The sequence below is a fragment of the Euprymna scolopes genome, chromosome 1 (genome assembly GCF_053919585.1).
Source record: "Euprymna scolopes isolate OS-2025 chromosome 1, ASM5391958v1, whole genome shotgun sequence".
NCBI classification, from domain to species: Eukaryota; Metazoa; Mollusca; class Cephalopoda; order Sepiida; family Sepiolidae; genus Euprymna; species Euprymna scolopes.
The window spans coordinates 106,315,888-106,336,572 of NC_136482.1; positions in this window are offsets into that span (position 1 = coordinate 106,315,888).

Sequence of the window (20,685 nt, forward strand, 5' to 3'; positions counted from 1 at the left end):
TACAATAACGATTTACCCACCGGCTTCCTTTTTTTAAATTTATTCTCCATTTTTTAATACAACTTTCTTACAAACAGTCAAACATTTTCTTCTGCACTACCAATATAAATAAATAACCCTGAAAATATATGTTTTTTTTTATTTGCGCTACAAATAAATAACCAATGCGACAATAAAACGTATTGTTTTAATGTGTACGTTTTCATCGTCCTAATATTTTTTTTTGTTTTTAAATTAAAAGATATATCACAATTTGTATTTAACTTTAAGCATTATGGTATCTGTTCAGTGCACATTTACCTGTAGGTATGGCAACCCACTTATAATTCACTGGCTGCAAGTTTTTTTTTTTTCAAAAATAAACAATTATAAACAGAACGACTAATAGAACCCTATCTATATTCTTTTTTCATTTGAATTTACTTTCCTAGAAATGTTTCTGATATGTCACAAAAAAACTATTTTCTTTACGTCACAAGTGTCACACTTATACATTAATTTCATAGCTAATATAAGATACTGGCCAAGCGAGTCACGGGTAGTCTGGTCTCTCTCTCTCTCTCTCTCTCTCTCTCTCTCTCTCTCTCTCTCTATATATATATATATATATATATATATATATATATATATATATATATATATATATTAAAGCTCACGTCTGTTTGTCGCAGTGTGTGTCTGTCTGTACACGAATAGCCTTCTATATAATTGACTATTATATAAAACTGACCACATACAATGAGAGAAGGGGTAATGAGAATCAAAACTTAGTATATTACATTTTGAACAATAGTGGTCTATTAAAATTGTGGGGTCTGCGTATGCGCCTGCACTCCAAAGTATGGAAATATATACATAAAAAGAAAACCTTTTCAATAGTTGTTGATATACATGTTTGGAAAGTATGTTTCAATTGGAACAGGGATTCTATATTAATATTTGGACTTCTGCTTTTCCGTCTGGCTTCCATAGAATGCAAATATGCCACAAATTTAACAAAGGTTTGATATGTATACACCTTAGTATACTTTGCTAATTATGTTTCAGTTGAAGAAATATAATAAAACTATTAGGTCTGGGTTCGGACCTGATCCCGATTGAATGAAATATGTCACAAAGATTTACAAGGATTTTTTAAATTTAGCTTCAAATAAAAATATTCTGATGAGCTCGTTTATGTGGTTTGTTTGGCTTTCATAGTATAATTTTTAATTTTTTTACTAAAATATAGTTTAAGAAAAGAAGTTGTTTATGAGTAATGTCGAATTTAATTAAGGTGGCCAAAATGGGATTGTATATTGAGCTAATTTTTGATAAACGTAGAAGGGTTAAACTATTTGATATTATTTTCTGCTTGTATATTTTTGTCCCCTCTAAATATCTATTTTTTTAAATATAAAACGTTACTTAAAACTGTTTAGTTAAACTTTTTCAATTTTTATCATAAATTATAAAAAATATTCGACAAATCCTATTTCAGTCACCTTAATTGATTTCGGCAATACTCTCAAACAAATTATGTTTTACGTAAATTATATTTTAGGAAATATTATACTTTAAATAGCCATTAATTGGTAATTTTTAAATAAATGAAAATAATTAAATAATGAGCCTGATAGGGTTAGCCAAAGTAAAACACCGCGTCGATTTTATGAAGTATAAATTAAGATTGTGAAAGGCAAAATTACCTCTGCCCTAAAGGATTTGTTCTCCTTTGACTGACGAGGAAACAGCCGTCATAGTAAATTAATTATTTATATAAAAAATACACATGAAATTATTTATTCACAAATAAAACACATTTTATTTGTGAATAAAACACATTTTATTTGTGAATAGTTCTAATAATTTCTTTAAAATTTCAAATGTATTGAAATAGAATCTCTTTACTTTTGTCATATATTCTTTTGTCTGATTGATTGAATTAAAATTTATTTTAACTTCAAATAATTTAAAAATTGAAAAAAAAATTATAGTGTTCATTAGATCTCACTCACCAAAAATCAATTTGGAAATAGCACAAAACATGTTTCCTGTATAGATTTTTATGCGTACCATTTTATGATCTGAGATAATTCCTTCAATCATCTTCGTCGCAGTTTCCAGCAGTTTGCAGTTGAGTGGTTTGCAAAAGGTGAAATGGAAATACTTTCATATATCAAACCTCATTGAAACAATCTAAGAATAGATTCCTACATATATCTCATGTATCATATAAATGACTATATAGGTCAGATATGCATGTAACGTGTAGCTTCACAGGTAGTTTACGATGTATGCATGAAGGAACCGAGGATGCGATGATTTATGTCAGAAATTATGGAAAACCAGAATTATCTATCACATTCACTTCAAATCAAAGTGAAAAGAAATTTAAGATAACCTTCTGCCTGGACAAACATACATCAACTGACAAGATCTATTGGCCAGAGTGTTTCGCCTGAAAATAACCAAAGTGATGAATCTGATAAACAAATCAGACATCTTTGGTCCATTACTATGATACATGCGCACAATTGAGTGCCTAAAAGGGGTTGGCCTCATACTCATATATTACTGTGACTTATTATAAAAAATCAACTCCAACCAACTTGATTCTAGTATATTAGCTGCGTTACCTCATATACACACTGATCCAGCCTTATTTGAAACAGTAAAAATGGTGCATAGGCCTTGTAGAAATATTTATTGAAATTCACTTTGAATGGTTGATAGCTCATGTACAAAAGATATCCTTCAAAGTTTCCTTCTTGAAACTAAGTTTAGTAAAAGTGATTATCCATCTTATAAGAGGAGTTCGCCTGAAGCTGGTCGCAGGCATCAGGCTGAAAATATGTACATTGTGCCTTAATCACCCTTATTTTCAAAGACCTGCAATGCTCACATAAATGATGAATTTTGCAATTCTGTGAAAATCTATCAAATATATTTGCTAATACATAAACAAGTGATCTGATAAAGCCATGTTTTCCTGACAAAAATTGTTAGTGATAAAGTTACTCGATATGAACTTGGTAGTTATACAAGGATTATGAAGTTTTTTTGTCGTACTTGGAGTTTCTTATTTATGAAAGATATCCCCCAATCTAGTATATTGAAGATAATCTTAAAAAGGGTCAAAAGGTTAACATGAGAAACAAAACAATGAATTCTTGAGAGCGATAGGCAGCCAGTTTAAATGAATAAATAAATTAATAAATAAAACTCGTCTCAATAAACATTCCAATTAATTAAATAATACAACATTCAGTACGAACCCAACAATGGAAGAGCAGATAATAAATAAACACGGATTTATAAAACCACAAAAATCCTTGATCGCCCTTGGGGTCCGTGGAGCTGTGGATAGTGGATAGAGACGACGAGTTTCTACTGTTCGAGGTAAGCATTGTCTAAAGATAGCAGTTTCAATCCTAGCCAAAGGCGACCAGAAGCTTAGTTAGCTAAAACGTGGTGAGACGACAACAACTATGGAAGGCAGTAATTGCTGAGAATGCAGTTAGGAGATTCAGAGTCCCTATCCTGTCGCGGTAACCACCTCATGAAGACCAAAGGAATAGTCGGCCAAAATATCGCGAAAGAACAACTAAAAACTGAGGATAATAGTCTGCAATAAATAAACAAATAAATCATGTTCATTTCAATAAACATTCCAATTATGTGAATAATAAACACAAAGATATACAGACGCATCACGGTTAAAGTTACTTTCATATAATAGTAGATTAGGTATATATATATATATATATATATATATATATATATATATATATATATACAAAACCGGTTACACACATTTGATTTTATATATATACACACACACACACACACACACACACACATATATATATATATATATATATATATATATATATATATATATATATATATATATATATATATATATATACTAGAAGGCCGCCGGCATTGCCTGGTCGTAAAATTTGCTTAAATATGTTAATTTGATTAATGTACATTTCGTATGCATTATATTTTATTGGACCCAATAAATAGTAATGATTTAAAAAAAGTTTTAAAAAATGACTCGTGCGCCACCACCGAAACTCTAAACCTAAACGTTTAGCTTACGATGTACGTTTTCCTTTGACGTTAATGCCTTAACTATGAAGACATGTTTGCTGCAAGCCTAAAAATTAAAGCACGAATCAGTAGCTATAACGTAACGTATGAATATTCGTAAATACGTCGTACGACCTACACCGGACAAATTCCTTTTTTTTTAACACTTTTACACCGATTTTCCCCGGCTAAAACCAAAACATTGTTTTGCATGGGTTCGAATCTATATCTATCTATCTATATCTATATATCTATAAAAACAGAGATGTGTGTGCCACAGACGATTTCTGATTGGTTAATCCAATAATCACATCTCCTAAAAAACTATGGTTCCTACGCTCTTAACTTTACCATAAAATATTATGGCTTTATTTATTGTCCATCTTGGAAGGGTTTATTTTTTTCCTAACTTGCGATTTACAAATTAAAAAAATACGAAACTTACACAATCTAACAATCGAACCTCCGACATCACGGCCGCTATTCTGGTGCTAGCCGCAGACACGTACACACAACACGAAAAGAATGTTTTGAAAATCTAGCAAAAATTAATTTTCGTGAAATTTTTCAATATTTAAAAATAAATTATGCCGGCTGATAAAATTTTAAAACTTTTTTTTAAAGCTAGAAAGATAAAATTTAAAAATACTTATTTTTATATATATATTTATATATATATTTATATATATATGAAACTAAACTAAAAAAAAACGCGCGTTCACTCGTTTCGGGTTTGGGTACTTATGCAGTTTTCTATTGACATTAATAAATGGAAATATTTTTAAAAATATATATTGTACGTACTCGTCATGGGATAAAGTTTTCGTACAGAAATAATCACGTAATTTCATCAAGTAGTTATTTTTCTATAGCGAAAAAAGAAAAAAATCAACGCTACAAGCGAGTAATTATTAATTCAGCCATCTTGATTCTTAACCAAACAGAAAGTTCAAGTAGGGGGATTTCCCTATTTTTTTTGATAGTGAGGCCAAATTTCGCGAATGTGGCCTTTTTTTTAAAGCAGTTTGGCCTTCAAAATTTCTGTTTGGCCTTTTTCTTCACCGATGAAATAAAAAAAGCAAATAAAAACAACGCAATAAAACTTTTAAAAATACGGCACACTTTTGTTGTTCTTGTTTGTTTTTTTTTGGTAATTTTCCTTATTTTTTTATTTTTTCAAGATAATACTATTAAATGGACACTATTATGCCAAATTAGCCCCCCCCACAAAATGCACAAAAATTCGAGATTTAAGGTTTTGACGAGATAATTTAGCGAATTGTCCGGACTATTGCGAGAGAACCATCCATTAGTTTTTCCTGAAATTTTGCCACAAATTGTATTTCAATACATAGATGTGCATAGTAACAACATTTTTTTGCCGAAAATTCCCGTTGCGTCCCCAGATTTCATTACTTGGATATGGATCTAACTTAGTAACTTTACTTGATCCCTAAACAATAAATGTTAAGAGGTCATAATAGGGGTCAAAGTTTAAAAAAATTGACCGTTTTTTTTTTTCAGCATTAACCTCAAAACACCTGGGCAACGCCGGGCACCGATTGCTAGTACCCTATATATTAAGTTTCATATATGTATACCAAAAAATGACAGAGGAATATGGTAGGCAAGCAAAACACACTTATATATATATATATATATATATATATATATATATATATATATATACATATGTAAATACAGGGTGTTCCAAAAGTCTTGGGCACATTTTGACATTTAGAACTATTTAGAACTAAAAGACACATCTGGTATATCTGGTATATTTTGGTATAGCCTTACAAAAAACTTAATGCATTTAGCTTTAAAATGGCACCGCTTTCATCTTACTACTTTTCAAAATTAAGCAGATATGCGGACTTGGAATGTGCCCAAGACTTTTGGAACACCCTGTATATAGAAAAAAAGGCCTGTGTGAACTATAATCTTTTTACGTAAATATCACGTAAGTACACATTATGGCAGTGATGGCTGAGAATGCACTTAGGAGATTCGAAGTTCCTATCCGTGGCGGTTACCACCTGACGAAGGTCAGAGGAATAGTTGGCCGAAACGTTGTGAATAAACAAAACCAATAAAAGATCAAAAACAACAACTAATAAAGATGAGAATAATAGTCGGAAATAAAAAATAAATGAGTACAAATTATGTAGAACATCTGTATGAATATAATTATACGATATTGTTGACTAAATATGATCGTTCTATAAGAAAACAGAAAAAAAAACAAATAGGGAATTAATTAAAATGGATGTTTAAAAGAATATGCAAATTAGTTTGCCCTTTTGCAAATAAATGCAGTTCAACGACCGATATCTAACAAAGTGTTTCTTTTTTTGTTTTTAAAAGAATAGAAAAAACTTTTTACATGAATACCAATACAGAAAAAAATCCAATTTTATAGGAGTATATTTATATATATATATATATATATATATATATATATATATATATATATATATATTACTTAATTAAGCCTCTGTTCTATTTCAACAGAATTTTGGGTTTGTAGAACCATAGTGTTTATATTACTAGAAATATTCATATAATGAAGACACATTACAAATATTAAACATGAAAATAATGAAAATACATGTTACAACTGAGCATTTAAATAAAAACATGCTTTTGAAATCATGAAGAGATGAGCGATAAACGAAATATACATTTTAAAGTAAAAAAAAAAACGTTGAAAATATGTTTTTACGAAGATCGTTTCAGAAGCAAAGCCCCATATGAATTTTATTCAAATTTAGAAGGTCTACAAAGGACGGGCGTGGTACGATTTTTACGAACGATCGTTTTGCGCCAGTTTTTTTACATTGCCACCAATATTTCCAATGCGATTTTAGCAGGAATTCAATGAAGCATATCCGTTCTTTATGCAGGTTCATGACAAGGACCGCTTTCATAGACTACCACACCGTCAATATCTGCATCAAAGAGATGAGGCTTTCAGGTCATGTATATATAAGTCATGATAATGAAATTGGCAGTTCCCTCTTATACAATACACGAAAAAATAGTAGGGATTTCTTTTGGAAATAACCTCTTCTCTTAATTCAGGAAATAATGAATGCGCAAACGTAAATTTAATTCTTTTGAGCATCTTCTAATGTTGATTTCGATATATTTCCTTAAGAAGTATATAATTCTGCATTTTTGGTTCATTAATAACTTGTGGCTACAAGAATAACTAAATGAAGAGACCAGTTTCAATGTTGATAGTTTGAATATTTTTAAGTTTTTGTTGTTTAATTTGATGGAAAAATATTACTAATAACTCTTTCTAGAAACCAAAAAAATCTGTGTTTATGTGTGTGCCTTTGTATGTAAAATGAAACTAAAAAATAATATAATCTTTACCAAAACAAAACTATCAAGATAGAGGGTAAGAGCACAAATTAATTATGGATATTTTATTTTTTTATTAATACATTTTATTCCTCAAGCACTTAAATAACATTTAATCGTCCGTTGTGTAATTAACAAGTATATTTATTATTTCCTTATTTACCATAACACAACGGTAATTGTATATGTCACTGGGTTAGTTTGATATGTATAACTACAGGAGGAGACAGCAATAATTACTTTTTAGAGTAGAGGGTATTTTTAATTCTTCTGACCGAGTAAAGAAGGTATATTATATTTTGATTTTGAACAGAAGTGCAGACAGAACTGGAGCTTAGAAACATAGCTGTCAAAAAGATACGACTATAATTACGTTTACACACTAGCTCTTGTCGGTTCCCGGGAGCTAAGTGACGTTGAGGCTGACCAGTGATAAGAAGTTAACCAGTTGAAAGTGCAGGTTCTCTATGTTACAATATAACTTTAAAAAAAAAATGAAACAAACGTGTGCAGCACTTTTGTACATTCCCAATATAAAATGCTCGGCATGTCGTTTATACGTCGAAAACCTGAACAAGAAATCAAATCTAAACTTAGAAAATGCTCACACCCGAGAGTACCAAGGTGATCACCACTTATCAAGGCCCGGAAGACTCAGGGATAAGGGTTATTGCATGTACAGAACGTTAGTGTGGGGGGTAGTAAAAATGTCTACTTAAGGGGGCGGCTCATCAGGACATTCTTTACGTTGGACTTAAAGATATTCAGGTTGTAGTCAGGTGGGAAGCAAGTAGACGGAACAGAGTTCTACAGGCGTGCAGTACTAAGAAAGAAGCTTTGTTCATGGAATCTACGTTTTGATTTAGGCACAGATAAAGAGCGAGGAACATTTTTGATAGTGGTTTCAGCTGAGCGAGTGTTTTTCGTGAAAGATTTGCAAGTGGGGACTAGAGATTGGAGCTCAGACGAGCACCTGCAATGAAAATAACGATAAAACAAAGACACACGCGCAACGTCTCTTCTATTCTAGAGAGGTTGCAGGGAAGAGAAAAGGGCATCCCCCACTAAGCCACGAAGTCTATTTTGTACTCTGTCAAGGCAGGATATGCTGTTTTTAGCAGCTCCTGCCCAGATATGGCAGCAGTATTCCATCATTGGGCGTACTTGGATTTTATATAGATAGAGAATTGCATCAGTAGTGAGATATCTTCTTGAGCGGTAGAAGGATCCCACCATCTTTCCAGCGACCTTGGCAACTGGCTTGCTGTACGTGTTCCATTTCAGATCAGGAGTAAGGGTCAAGCCCAGAAGCTTGTCAAACCATGGGACTTCTCCTAGACGAGAGCCACCCATTTCAACTGATGCCAGATGGGGATCAGAGCGTTGATGATTTAAAGATAGGAGGTTGGTTTTAGATGCATTAAAGGTAACCAGCCACCTCTTCCCTCACTGAACCACGTGCTCGACATTAGAGGAGAGAGAACCAGAGAGAACTTTGTCATGTACAGCCTTTGATGTGTTGTCGTAGATGGTCATGTCATCAGCATAGATGTCAACGACTGATTTAAGTATGTGTTTTGGGAGATCATTTATATAGATTAGGAAGCGTTTTGGGCCCAGGGCTACCATTCGTCCATGCATGGAGTATTGTTGCCAAATCTGAGCTAGTGCATCTACCACTATCCTCTCCTTCTTTGGATAGGGTCCAGAAAAGGGTCTGCAGTCTAATAAGTCCCACTTTGTCAACTAGACTCCAACCCCTGTCCCATCGCTGCTATTTTGCATACCTGTGCCTGTTTTACAAGTATTTTAATGGAATGTGCTCTGTTAACCTCAACAAACCCGCCTAGCAACAAAATCACACACCTTTATTGTTTAGGCCTCTAAATGTCAGAAAGTATTCTACTTTAATAGATTTTTCCCTAGAACGGCCAGACTTTGGAATTCTCTTCCTGCTACTTGTTTCTCAAACTGTACTATTATGCAAATTTAAATGCATCTTAATCTTTTATAGGCATGGTCCCAATTAGTAGCCCCTTTTGTCTAAATGGCAATGTGCTTTGTTTGGGGAAGTAAAAAAGTATCAAATAAACAAAAACAGAAACATATTTAATTCAACGTACACACTAAAAAGTTATCACGTCGGCCATGATAATAATAGTATTTTTTTCATTCTGTTATCACATAATTTTTTTTTTTTTAATTCATCTACAGAACAAATCGTCGTATAATAATTTCCTTATTTATTAAAAGTTCTACTTAGACATAGAAGTCACTCTGTGTGTGTGTGTGCGTCCGTGCGTGCCTTGGAAGGGTTCCTTTTCTATAAAAAATTGTAAAGGCAGTGTCGATTTTTTTAAAAATCTCGCACAAATGTATTTGATTCCGAAAATTTTGAGATGAGGATTGGTTAATCATATTATTTGGATTCATCGGACTACTGTTCTCATCCTGACTGTGATTTTTACAACGTTTCGATCAATGTAACCTCTGAGCTTCTTCAGGTATATCTTGTCCAACTTGGGAATTTGAACGGAATTTCGAGCGGAACCCTTTATTTACCTCACGTGTTCTTGTCTGTCAGCCCTGACATGATAGACATCCTAAGAAATTTGCAATTCTATTTTTCGGTGACCCACAATGAGGATTGAACCTTCAACCTTCAGAAGAATATCACTTTTTACAATTAATTTTTCTAAGTACTCAAACCACTGCGCCCGGTTAGAGTACTTGGAAAATCAAGTCAAAAAAATTTATCAAGTCATGGCTGAGGGAACAAGACACGCTACTCCATTGAAGTAAATAAAGGCTTCCGTCCGAAATTTCTTTAAAATTCCCAAGTTCGACAGAAACATTCCCGAGCTCGACAAGATACACCTGAAGAAGGTCGGAGGTTACATCGAGCGAAACGTTGCGAAAATCACACTCAAGATAGGAACAATAATCAATTTTATAACAAAAAAGTATCTTAGCAAGAGAAAACTTTCTAGCACACAAATCCATTTTCGGACGAGGAGGGTGTTTTAATTAGATAATTCCAGCCTCTAGCTCGTTCTCTCTTTCTTTTTTTTTGTCTCGAGTTTTGACTGAGTCTTGTCTTTTCACTGAGTCGCGCCTTTTATAATAATATAAGTGAAAAAGTTTGGTAAAATCAGCATTATCAAATGTCAATCATAAAATTCTTCCTCATTTTCGGTTCTCTATTATTGGTCAATCCAAATCGAGCAGGTGTATTCACTTTAGATTTGAGGTTCTCCGATTCTCATGTCAAGAGAACATGGTTCAGTTTGAAATTATTATTGACAAAACATCTTGACATCAAACTATCAGTACAACTGGTTGTAACAATACTAATTTCATCTGCATTTGGATTTAGGATTTGGCGAAGCCAAAACAGTTGTAGGTTCTCACTAGCAATACGTGCGAATCTCAACCGACAACAATGTTCCTAAAATGTAAATAAACTGGTTTAAAGTTGTACCGCGTTTAATTTAGAATAGTCTGCTAGTTTCAATCCCCGAATAAGTGTGGTTAAGTCGCTGCAAATTTTCACTTAGTTCCGGAGATTCTTGGTCTTTTTTGCTATAGCTAGAAGTTTATGTAACTTTTAACCAAGTTAGAAAACGAGTGATCCGATGAAGTATTTCTTCTATTATAACTCTGCATGGTACCGTTGCTAAATATGTCATCTAATAACTGCCTTTTGTGTAATTATTCTCGTTTTTTTTTAATCCGTATAATATTCATTAGTTCGTTTTCTTTACCACGATATATTTAATAGAAAGTGATTTCATAAAAATAATAAAATAAAACGGATGTTATTCTTACTATGTTTTTTTACTAGCATGATACCACGCCGCCAGGGAGTAGTCTTATATGAACATAATATCTTACAGCAAATTCTAAACAAAAAGCAAGTTGAATAAAAAATATCTTTGGTTAAAGCGCAAAGAGGATAAACATGTAGAATTCATTTGCTTTGTCCTCCTTGCCATGTGCAAGTGATAATTAGGTGGTATACCATTGAGGTTGGAAGCAATTAGAACACTTTAATCAACATTGGTTGCTGAGAATATTAAAAATTAATTGGATTGGTGATGACGTGAATTGAAAGCGCAGGTGTTACTGCATTGAAACGAGTGTCGAACCGGAATAGTTCATGCTATACAGTTATGCAAACCGTAATAATGAGAAAATGGCAAAATAATTACAATTTGAGGAATGTGTTATACGGCGTCGATCTCTATATGAGCCCGGTAAAAGTTGAATTGAAAGTGTTGTACTGGGTGAGTCATGGGAAACGGATGTTTTTAAAGAAAACAAAACCATGCGAATAATCATCTAAAGCAGGTTTAAAAGACTCCCGTCCTCACTTCTTATTCCTTACTCAAGGAGAGCAAGAAACATTCCAAAAATACCCGTTTTCTGTGACTCACGCTGTATATGTTCCTTCCTAATTCATAGAAAATAGAAAGCTTCTTGTTTTTATGTCTCGTTAAAGGGGCATATTTGTTTAAAGTAACTGAGTGAGCTTTGTTACTTTTGGCGAAATAATCTGCTAAGTCGTTTAATCGGGTAATACGGACGTGTTCATGATCAGAGCTGGTCCATCCATAACGAGAGCGTCCGACTTATTTTTCGATGTCTTTCATAGGTGTCTCTGCTATTCTGCATTCTTATCAGATTTTTGTAAACTAAAAATAACTTCATGTATTAATAATAATTGCAAAACGTCTCGATCGTTGATTTTCAAAAATGTTGTCGAGTACAGATTTGCCCATGTTAACGAAGACAATCCTTAAAAATCAACCTTATAAAAAAATTATCACCGTAATGGGGAGCATATAAATAAGATTGCTATCAATCGGGGTTTTGTACAAAGATACACGTGACGTTAAATAGTACACCGATACACGTGACATGAATGATTTAATAAAGTAAATAAGAAACGAGTAGATAGTCCGTGTATTATAATTTAAAGAAACACGCAGACTGGCCAATCTGTTCGCAGTCACTGTTCTATTTAATGATCGCATAAATTAACCCGTAGATATACCCTTTGACATTTACCCTAGAAATCAGTTGAACAATTCTACATAAATTCAAACGTTGTCCCAAACTTTTCCATGTTTCACTACTGTAGTCGACACAGTTAACAGTTGTCTGCCTTAAAACCCCTAATGGTAATACGCTTTTTTTGTGGGAGCGTCCCTCCACTTACAGACGAAAGCCAACAGTATTGCCGTCACTTGAATCTCAAAGTATGTTAAACTTACATTCAACTAGAAGACAATTTGCGTAAGCACGTGTTTATTGTTGCACATGTACCCAGCGTTCATTAAAGGAAATAGTCGATGCGATGGGCTCTGCTGGGTAGTTGATCATGATTGATTAGGATGTAGGCCACATATTGCTGACCGCTGTCGCTATATCTTAGTTGGAGCACAGTGTGATATATGTTCTGATATTCAACTTCATCTGTTCTATTCACGGCTAATAAAAGAGAAATTCTACTAGACAGACGCAGTTTTTATTTGTATCTTATCCAAAGTGATTCTTTTTAGGAGCTTTATTTTTCTCAGATAATAAACGATATTGTGTCAAACATTGCCCCCGAGGACAAAGAAGTTGATAGGCATATATAACTAGTCTTAATCCTGGCCATGGTCTATTCATAAACAATTCAAAATCTGTTCGGTAATTAAAATTTAAATTCTGAATAACACATGCCACAATAGCATCTATAAAAAAAACAAAGACTAGCAACTGTTAAGTATTGAGCCACCATGTTGAACAAAGGTGGCGGTAGTAAATCAATTTGGCGAAGAATCAATGCAGTTACAATCTCAAGTGTTGAGTAATTCTTAAGAACAATGATGACGGCTATAATAAATGTAGTCCTGATACGCAGTAGTTCAGCCGTTTCAAGAGGAAGCTATAAATATATTTTTAAAGGTTTTCGAATCAATGAAACAAACTTTTTATGTCTACATAAAATTTATTATGATTGGCTATAAAAATATGTAAAAAAATATTAGAATGTAATTACGTTATATTTTAATAAATGTAAATAATTCAATTTTTTATCATCAACTCGTACATTTTACCTACCGCCGCCATCTGGGATTTTAGGTATGGGAACCCAGTCGCATCTAAATATTTATTTTGAAGATTTAAATGTAACTAGAAAGGAAAAAATATATTTTTTTAAAATAATTGAACTAAGTTATTACAATCGCCGTTTATGGTAAACTATGTTATTTTTAGCTTTATAATTTTTTTCTTTCATAATAATTGAGCAATCAAACTTTAATTTTTTCCCAATATCTGTTAAAAGTAATGAAAAGCTGTTTTTGTATATTCTCACATCAAACATAAATTTTTTATATTTCTCAGTTTTAATATCACTTTTAGTCAGTTTTTAATTCCATGATTAAAATCATTTTTCAGTTCATAATTTCTAATTAATAATAATAAAGTAGCCACACTTTTTTCATAAACTAGATAAAACTGTATTTTCCGCAATTCTTTATTGCATTAATCAAGTGGACAAAGATTTTCATTATAATTTAGTGGCCCTTAAAAGGCCGTTTTTGGTAACCCACTTGGGGAATGCAACCATCACCTACGAAAATCCACGTCTTCATAGTTATAGATAATTTTCAAAAAGGGAGATAACAAATTTTTATAAACCGTAACGGGCTGCCGTATCATGAATATATATATATATATATATATATATATATATATGTGTGTGTGTGTGTGTGTGTGTGTGTGTGTGCGTGTGTGTGTGTATGAGTAAATAAAACAAAATGAGGAAAGAGTTTCATGGAACTTTATTAAATAATCACATCAATAAAGAGGAGATTAACAGGGAAGTTGAAAAGAACAACTTGAAGCCACGGAAGTTTGAAGCTAAATGCTTTTTTATCTGAAGAAGAGAAAAAGCGGAGGTATTACACTATAAGTATCGAAGCCTATACAAAAAATAAAATCAACTTGAAAACATTCATATAAGAAATTACAAAATAAATTATTAAAAGAGATAATCAAAGAATATTGGTAGGATGAGTGGACAAGAGGAAAAGAAAAAAAATGACAGATGAAGTGAAACAGAGAAAAATTATACATAGGGTTGACGAAAAGGAAAAGAAAGACAAAGGTTAGAACCAATTTATTGCATAATAGATATTCCAACAAAAATACTTGGGATAGTAATTTAGGAAAAAAAGACAGTAGTCCAATAAAACTCGATTCGAACATATACACTAACGCAAGAATCTTCGATAAGATAATCATTAATAGAACCTCCAAATTCATTAAATGATTAGGAAAAGCTCTGAGGATTGACTCCAGTGCCATATATCAAGGAAATAGATATCAGTGAGACTTCCATAGCTTTGACATTGGTCCTAAGCCAATCTGAAGATTAAGTCCAATGCAGTGTAATCTGATGTGTCGATCCTCTCAAACTTTAGCACATTAGTAAACCGGATAAAACTTTTACTATCTTCATAGGTTTGGTTTATTAAAGATAATATACTTTCTTATATATATATATATATATATATATATATATATATATATATATATATATATATATATATACTTTTAATTTCCTCTGATGATATTAGCCATTATTGAAAATCCATGGATTAAGGAAATTAACATAATCTCTTCTATATATTATTCCTTTGACGAACAATAAATTCTTAATTCGAATATATGTGTCTATATGTTTTTTTTTCAGAGTTTAAAATTTAACCACCAAATTTATATATATATATATATATATATATATATCTGTGTGTGTGTGTGTGTGTGTGTGTGTGTATAATATTTTTATTTCTATAGACAAATATTTCATAGTTTTTACACTGAACATGCTAATGTTTCGGAACGAGTGGTTTATTAAAAAACGAAAGGCTCTTCATCAGTCAATTGAAATAAGGGTTTCCGTTCCACATCATAGCTGATCCTTAAATGGCAAAGATAAATATATGTTTTTTTTATGTAAGAAATAAAATATTAAATCGCTTACTTGAAGTGAGAGGGGGTGACATTCAAGTGATATTTTAGCCGCAAAAGAAGGAAAGAAGGAAGATTGAGTGACAACTAAGAAGAAGGGAAAGGAAGTGACAGTCAAAAAGGAAAGAAAAAGGGGCACATGAAAAGAAACTAAAAAGAAAAAGGAAGGAAGAAGAAGGTAAAAACATCGAGAAATATAAATAAAAACATTATACTCTGCTCTTTTTAATGGACACCTTTTAAGACCTTGTTTAATTCATGGATTTTATCTTCCGAATATCTTTAACTTGGCATATATATATATATATATATATATATATATATATATATATATGTGTGTGTGTGTGTGTGTGTGTGTGTGTGTATGTATGTATGACTCATTATTTTTATAGGAATATGTGTTGTCATGTTTTTTTGTTACACATTACAAAACACTTAGATTATCCATATAAAATAAAGTCTAGATGAAACCACTGTCAATAATTTCCTCACTTTTTATCTATTCCTAAACCTAAACGTAGATTCCAATTACAATGTGTTTTTCTTAAAACTGCATGCCTGTGGAACTCTCTTCCGTTTGTCTGATTTCCCGCTGACTTCAATTTAATAGTCTTCGGCGCCAACGAATTCCTGATGAATTGTCATCTTAAGTAATCTAATTTACCAAATTTTCATTACTAAGGATTACTACGACATCTTCCTCTTTAAGACTGGTCACTAATTAAACCTTATCCTTGAGTTTCCTCCCGGCTTTTATAAGTGATGACTTCTTTTGTAAAAAAAAAAAATAAATAAAAAATCTAAAAGGCATCATTTTGTGAAATTTACCGGTGATTACAAGGAATATATCCACTAACCTAAGGCAGCTGTATAGAAAAAAAAACTTCCTTAAAACCTCATAACCATACTATTCTGACGATATTTAATCAGCATGTATAAGATTTTCTGAACAAGACATGGGAACATTTTTGAAATCTCTGCGTTATACCCAAGTTACTGTATATCTATGCTACTCATCTTTAAGTAACTTATTTAGATATAACGTGTATATAACTGTCATCGAAATTCAGACATTGCAGCATCTTTAGACTATTTTAAAGGGCGACGTGCTAATAAAGACGGTAGTAACAAAAAGAAAATAATATGCTGCTATGGATATATTCAAATATATATATATAATATATTAAAACTGCATTCAAGTGCTATCATTGGCATCGAGTCTCTCTATAAGTGTTATATAAATAATTCATGACGTGTAATAGTCTCATATGCAGTACACAATCGGCTAAGCTCTAAAATCTGTTCAATCGTGAAAGTGTTGGACCGCTGTGCTTGAGTTACAAGTAGTTCACGTTAATATGCTCTGACGAACGTATAACATCTGTGCCCCTTCAACGTACATACTCCCGACTATCTTGACAATCGGCAAAATCCCAGTCTTAATTGCTGTGCTCCGTAGATGCTGGAAAGCATTCGTTTCTAATGGTTTCATCTTTCAAACTGTTTGTGTTTGGAATTCCTTCCGTTTTTACTGCTTCCCTGACCGTACTAACCTTCCAAGGTTTATATGTAAGGTGAACAGACATCTTGCTGCTCAACTTCCTCGACAAGATCCCAAGTAGTAGCCCCTTACTTCTAAATGTCAATATGCTTTGTTTTGGTTTACAATAGGTTAAAATAACATAGTTTTGCATATTTTAGTTTATACTTGCCTACAAATTCCATCCGTTTTCATTATTCGTAGATACGTATTGTAAAAGAGTCATAGATGTTGGTAGTTTCTATAGATTTAAAATAAGACAGATGAAATTTAGTACTCTTGCAAAAGAATCCATTATATGCTATCGATCTCTCTACTTTTGCGCCACGACTACGATGCTGATTAGCACTTCCGTCTGGTCTATTGTTCTATTTTCATTGTTGGTTTCAAGAAACCTTCTGTTACTCAAATTTCTAAACAGTTTTATAATGATTAATTCTATAACACAATATCAAGTAGACACGTAGAAATAGAAGATTGTATGCGCGTATTGCACTTTCATTCAAAAAAAAATGTTGCTAATAAAGGAAAATTGCACGTTAAGCAAGAAAACAGAATTCTAAAAGTTTTCAATGGTAATTAAAGTTTTGAGGCTCCGGCGAGGAGTTCCGCCACGGATTTTGTGCTACAAAATTACCAAGAGGAATTACTTTAATGTTTCGACTCTCACTCCTCAACTCAAGTCATGTGGTTCCCTTTCCACAGTATAACTATATAATACTGGTGCTATTTGTTTAGAAGTTAAGCAGTATATTTTGAGCTACACGTTAGAATATTGCGTCATAGGAACAAAAGCAAACAAAGATTGATTATATCCTTCTCTTTTTTTCTAGAACCGGAAAAGGATGATAGCGATTAATGTTTTGAATATTTGCTACCACCTTCATAAAGACGGCAGCTGTTAAAAGGCATTACGCATGTACACAGTATATTGAATAAGATAAAAACACTGTAAAATGTTAAACATAAAATTAACTTTGTGTTGGAATTAATAACTTTAGCATCTGATATTTATAAACGTACAAAGAGACAACAACAAAAAAAACTAAAAAATACTACTGTTACTTATCAATTACATAACGAGAAACTTCTGCTAAGAAATAAGTTTAATGAATATGTCAACACGCGATAACTCCACAGCGGTATTTTAAAAATTATTCTGGCACTAACTTGTCTTACTATAATTTCTTTATTTTGATTTAATTTTGTCTAATATATTTTATTTCAGTCAGCCGTTAAATGGAAAGTCATCTAGAATACCCCCCCCGATAAGAAAATAAAATTGTTTTAGGATTAATACTTAATCTTTTCTGTATAAATATAAACGAAATTATCCCTCTTAGCGGGAACCTTCCCCGCCGAGTCTGCCATAAGGATAGAAACTCGTAAGCAAGTCAATAACCGAAAAGCCTTACGACGCGCTAGAGGTAACTTTTGGATAAGAAATAAGTGTAATGAATATGTCAACACGTAATAACTACGGAGCGGAATTTTAAAAGTTATTATGGTGGTAAATTGTCTTATATAATTTATTTATTTTGACTACAATTTGTCTAATAAATTTTATTTCAGTCAGCCGTTAAATGCAAAGTTATCTAGAATACACGCCCGGTTATAATTCTTTGGAGGTGTCTCTTCGATATAAAAAAAACGGAAATTACAGTAATGTATTCTATTTTCATTTCATTCGTAAACATGGGAGGGAATTTATCTTCAAATATCTTTAATTCCGAATTAGAGATACGGGCTTATACTAAGTAAGTCCTTTAACCCCCCCTTTTTAATGGAAAGTAGACAACACGTTGTGGATGCGTTATCGGCAGCTCTCGTTACTCTCGCCTCTCCTTATTTGTCCCTCAGTCCTCATTTCCAATGAGTGATGTTTCTGGCAAAGGGCGGAGAAAACGCTGCTCCCCAGGACGGCAGTAGTTTGTGAACAGTAGCCTGAGATGTCGAAAATTTTCTGTTCCTATTTCTATCCTTGTGTCCATGTGACTAGTAAGGATGATGGAGGTAAACGTTTCATCTGAGCTGACATTATCCGCCTGATAGTCAGGGACCCGAACCTTGGATTTACCACTAAGGAGGCTGTCCTATAAGCAGGTGCAAAATACTGGGGCTGCTGTATTGACATCTGGTGAATGAACTTTCTAATGGGACCTCTCGATGCCATACTAGTGGGCAATTGTTACGGCTGTTCCTTATCATGGCAACAACAAAAAATTTCCTGTGTGTTTCTCTCTTACATTCCCTCTCTGTCCTGCTCTAACCAAGTCTGTCGAACTGTTCCACAAATCCCAAATCCTCATTTCCAGAAAATAACACGTGTACACCTAACACCCCATCCTCCAAGGTAGACCCCTACTACCATGTCTCCTTCTCCAATATCAGGGGTCTACGTTCCAACCTTCCAGAGGTTTAAACCCAATAACAGGAGCCGTAACTGAACATATTCTTCTTAAGCGAAACTGGCATAAGGCCGACCACGTCCCTTGACAAATTCACAATTAAAGGATACTCTAACTTAATATCTAAATCTGATACCCAAGATCGCCATGGGCATGAAACATGTACCTAGATTAAAGATGGGTTCCGGTGTGGTAACTATATGTCCAGTGAAGACCCTAATTTACCTTATATGTGCTGCCGGGTTGCACTTGCTCTCTATCGCCCCCACAACAGCCGATTTACTATCTTTAAGAGCATATATGAGAACATTCAACATAACCTGTCTGCTCATCCTTCGGCTAACAACCACATTTGTGGTGACTTCAATGTCCTTAATGTGGAATGACTGACCCACTTGAACGAGACAGATGATGAGGTTCTGTCATAATTTCGCCTTTGCCTATGACCTCACCCAGATTGTTCACGAATCCACCCGTGTGCCAGATACTTCCGGTCAATACTAGACCTTTTTCTCACAACTTCCACTGAGCTATATTCATATTCTGTTCTGTCCCCTCTGGGATCCTCCGACCACACGGTTGTATCACTTAAGATAAAATCGAAATTCAATAAGTCGTCATACGTACTTCTCCACCGTACTGTATATCGATACTCTACGGCTGACTGGAATAGCTTTCGTGCACATATCTTATCTACACCTACATTCCATGTATAAAAAGAATGTGTCCTCCATAGTATCAGACCTGACCGAATGCTAAATTGTAGGCATAGACCGATTCATACCATCCAAAAAAATTCCAACAAAAACCTAACAGCCAGCTATGGTTCTCCCCAGAATGTGCTGCTGCCATCGCACACAGAAATCACTTTTTCCATAGCTACCAACGTAATAGATGCACTGAGACTAAAGCTTCCTTCAGGACTGCCAGCAACCACTGTAAAAGAGTAATAAAAAATGCACCAACTCCCCGTATTTCCTCCTATAACAGACAACACGCTGTGCAATATATGCATATATGTGCGTAAGGTCGTTAAGCTAATCAAGAACCTGGATTCCAGTAAAGCAACTGACTCTGGCGGCATTCCAGCCATTTTGCTGAAAAAAAACCTCAACCAGAAATTGCCCGCTTACTTACAAAACTCTGTAAGCGTTGCCTTAAAGAGAAGTGCTTCTCAACATCCTTAAAATCCTTTTCAGTATACCATGTATTTAAGAATTCAGGTGATATGTCATCTCCCTCTCAGTACAGACCAAT